The 4,001-nt window shown below is 46.0% G+C and overlaps 1 long non-coding RNA gene across 1 annotated transcript; it reads right to left on the bottom strand.

The window, feature by feature from the left end:
* Positions 1–1,982: 1,982 nt before the first annotated feature.
* On the bottom strand, positions 1,983–3,426 carry LOC136365754 (uncharacterized). The gene is made up of 3 exons (XR_010744405.1): positions 3,283–3,426; positions 2,552–2,607; positions 1,983–2,462 (listed from the first exon to the last, which is right to left on the bottom strand). It is a non-coding gene; the product is annotated as an uncharacterized lncRNA (long non-coding RNA).
* Between the last annotated feature and the right edge of the window lie 575 nt (positions 3,427–4,001).

The raw sequence follows: 4,001 nt of genomic DNA, 5'->3' as shown, positions 1-4,001 counted from the left end.
CTCATGGCAGTCCTCTGTGATCCCTTCCTACTATGTACAATCTCATTTTCCAGTGTTAGAGCAGAATAAGAGATATCCATGGAATCTGTGCAGCCCAAACCTTCTTTCTGTTTCGAAAACATGGCCTTTCTAGCATTATGTGCCCAACAGTCTGCAAAACACCAGACTAGGGGCCCTCAGAGGAGTACAGGAAGCCCAGCTAAGCCACTGATTTTACTGGAGTGGATCTGTTTTAGTGCAATGCTCCTACTGTTCTGTTGTTTTTCAGAAAATGACATAAAAATATTCCTAGACATCTTGGGAACACCAAGAAAACAGTTGTTTTGTCATGGATCACATAAGAGCTTGTTGTTTCCTCTCACTTTTAATGTCACCACCCATGTTCATAATGTTTTGGATAGACCACTGTGTTTCCCTTGCTCCATGCTGTGCTCAAGCTCTTCAGGAAGACAGCAGCTCTGTCTCAATTGGATGTGATGCTGGCACTCACCTTCCATCAAAGAAGATGATTTTCCATAGCGTAATTCCAGATTTATTGAATCAAGTCTTAAGCCTCAAGAGGTAAAGTGGGCTGTATTTTATACAGAAAATGGTTTTCTCTGCCAAATGAAATCTTAGGGCAGAGTGTCTCATTTTAAATAACTGCTTGGACATTTCTCTATCTTGGGATTAATGGCGATGGGATAATTTAGATTCTGCAGCAACCTGAGATAGCTGGATTTACAGAGTTATCAGTCCAGCCACTTACAGGCATCTTTACTTTAATTGAGTTTAGTGCTGTGAAAAAGATGAACTTGATGAAGGAAAGCCTTTTCCACCTGCCTTGAGGAGAAAGGCCTGGCTGAGGCAGGACCAGCACACTCTGCCTTCATTGCCCGTGCAGTACCCACAGGTGGGATGGCAGAGAAATGCTGTCTGGGGGTGCTGTCACAGCCTGTGCAGAGCAGGAGGGAAGTTTGCTGCCTTGTGATGTCCCAGAGTTTGAGCTGAAGCAGAGCAAGAGGTGCTTCTAGACCTGGCAACTCTGTATTTGAAGTAGATTTGTTTGCATCATCTTATCTCCTAAAGAAACAGTGTGGTTTGGATATATGACTAATGAACTGATGTCTATCTATCTGATTCCTCTGGATCCATAAACTGTCAGCCATTTTTAGTTTGATTTGAATCATCTCAAAACAACTCAAACCTAATCATGACTTCCTACAAGTTAAAAAAAAAAAAAAAAAAAAAAAAAAAAAGCTTGACAGATAGAAAAGATAGAAAAGAGAGAACTGTTAATCTTCCCCTGAGGAGGAGGACACATCAAATGCGACAACATTGGGACAATATGAATCTGGAACTGTCAGACTGAGACCTCAAGTGGGAAAGGACCATCTCCCTAACCAGGACCAGCTTCTCAGCTTTACCCGGTGCTGAAATGCCAATCTCCTGCTGTCTCACTCAAAGCCTGGCCACCCTCTCGTTTTTCTCACTGTGTTGGCAGGAGATTTGTGAGTACATCACCATGTGCCATTTCAAGCTTCATTTGAATAAGCGTCCCATATAATAGACTTTTATAGCACTCTTCTGTGAATTCTAAATTAACACAACTAATTAAAATGTTCCAAAGTTTTATGTAAATAACTAATTAGCATTTGAGAAGGAATAGTAAATTCGCAGATGGTCGTGCTCCTCTCAGGGCCCACTGTGCACCAGTGTTGGGCCCTTGGTGAACATTCCTGCCTGGCAGGACTGGACTGCCCAGGCTTCACCCCAAGGATGGCCCAGCACCACCCACCCTGCCTGCAGGCTCTGGGAACTCTGCATCTCATGGGGTTAGGCCCATTCTGGCCTAATGTCCCATCTCTGTCCCTGGCATCAGGACTTGCAAGAGTAAGGAGAGCATGGGAATGTGGATGAGAACATCAAGCAGGAAGAGGTCTGTGCAGAGGAGATGAGGTGAGTGTCTGAACAGCAATTTTCAGTGTTTGTACTGATGTTGCTGTAAGGATGTTCCTCTAGAAAACCTTCCTCAGGGATACATTTTAGGAGTAGAAGCTTCTATACTTCACACAACACAGCTGAACCTCTGCACTGCTGGGTTCCACACCCAGCATTCCCACGGAGACCCTGGAAGACGGTTCTGTCACACAAACCGTGTGTCCATGGACCACAATTGAGAATGAAGCTAAATATTTTCTTCCTCTATCATAGGATTAGAGCTCATTGATATCTGTAGCACAGTGGAGAGGTGATGCAGGAGTAATACCTTGTAAGAATGGGGAGATTTAAAAACTAGGTCTGCATCTAATTGTCATTGTCATCGAGGTGGAAGTCAGAAAGTGTCCCCTCTCTGACATCTGGACCCTCATATGTATCAGGAGCCCTGCATTCATACAGCCCATGGCACCCTGCACATCTAAGTGCCCAAAAAGGACCCCACAAATACAAGGAAGGAGCTGGACATTTGGAGTTTGTTTGCTCTAAAACAGAGAGATTGTCATTAGAGCAAGTGAGGAGAGAGGGTTCATTTTCCCTTCCTATTGAACAGGTCCTGCAGCATTAACCTCACCTGTTCCAAGGGCAGCTCTGACTGTTTGCACCTTTTACTTCCAGAGCTGCAAAGACCTGTGGGAGCTGGAGAGGTAATAAAAATCTGCTTTAGAGTAAGATAAGGGATTTTAGTGTATTTGAGCTGGTCTCTAAGGAGGGGAAATGAGCTTGGGAAGATTCATGTTGCTAGGACAATTTTTCTTGGCCAGAGGGAAATCGAGAGAGCAGAAGCAGGAGTTGGTGGGGAAATCAAAGGGTGAGTTAAAAGAAAGGAGTGTGAAGAGCCTGGCTGTTTATAAACAGTGTTTTTCAGATATATTCTTGGGCAAGATGTAAAAGTGGGAGATTAAGTAAAACAGTAAAGCTGTTGAGGGGGAGAAAGGGCTAAGCTAAGCCTTCCTATTGCGTGGTCTTATTTGCAATCCCTGTCTGCCCTGGAAGCATCCCCCATATCTCTCTCTGTTTATACATGCAAAAAACTCCTGCAGAGCGGGGAGGAAGATGCAAGCTCTCCATCTGGTCTTCCAGACGTTGTTTCTCATCCTGGCACCAGCCTGGAGAGGAGGTGAGCTCTGAATTGGGTTGCCAGAGGGCGGCCTGGCCATGGTGCAGGGCTTTGAAGGCTTATGGGGAGGAGAAGCAAACCCAGAGGAACCTCATTGTCTCATCCTTACCCTGATCCCTGATACTGCAACATCCTTGGAGAGCGCAAGGGTACGTACATAGATCTCACCCCAAGCATCAGCTCACCACATTCCCAGGCAAAGCATTTGGCATGTTATCTGTCACAAGAGGAAGGCTGGAGAGCAGCCTGCTGATCCCATGTTTCTTGAATCCATCAGTGGATATCAGCCCTCACTAATTCTGGGCACACAGGAGTGTGGCTATAGCCTGCTCTGAGCTGACTCTGCCTGCAAGGAATGAGGGTCAGAAATCACTGCCCTTCCCTGCAAGGAGCCCACGTTGGGGGAGGCTGCAGCTGATGCCCCAACAATTCCAAATAAACCCAGAAAGGGCACCCAGGAGGAATTCAAGATGCATGGGAGGCTGGTAAGCAATTGAGTGTGGTACAAGTAGGTATTTGGATCATCTGAGGAAGCCTCAGGCTGCAATGTTAGCAGGTGCCTACACTTAAGGATGCAGCACAGGTGCAGGGGCACAGGAGACATGCCCATGTCCCTGTCCCTGTGCCCACGTGACCCCTCCTGCAGGGCAGACCCCTGGACCACGGAGTTTCCTGCTGAAGGAGCACTTGTGCCAGCTGATAATGACCAGCATCACGATGGATTCCAGCATTCACTGCTAAACGGTTCTGCCTGGAAAATTGCCTCGAAAATGTATTTCAGGATGTGCCAGATAGTCTCATGCTAGTTTCTCAGCCAAAACCTCCTATGTGGTGTCCAGTGTGATATCAGTAACTCAAAAGCAGGGGAAAATGAAGCCTCTATTTGCTTTCAAGCAATTTATTC

The sequence above is a fragment of the Sylvia atricapilla genome, chromosome 10, assembly GCF_009819655.1.
Source record: "Sylvia atricapilla isolate bSylAtr1 chromosome 10, bSylAtr1.pri, whole genome shotgun sequence".
NCBI lineage: Eukaryota > Metazoa > Chordata > Aves > Passeriformes > Sylviidae > Sylvia > Sylvia atricapilla.
Note: the sequence above shows the minus strand (reverse complement) of the source record. Positions and strands in the feature narration are given on the sequence as shown.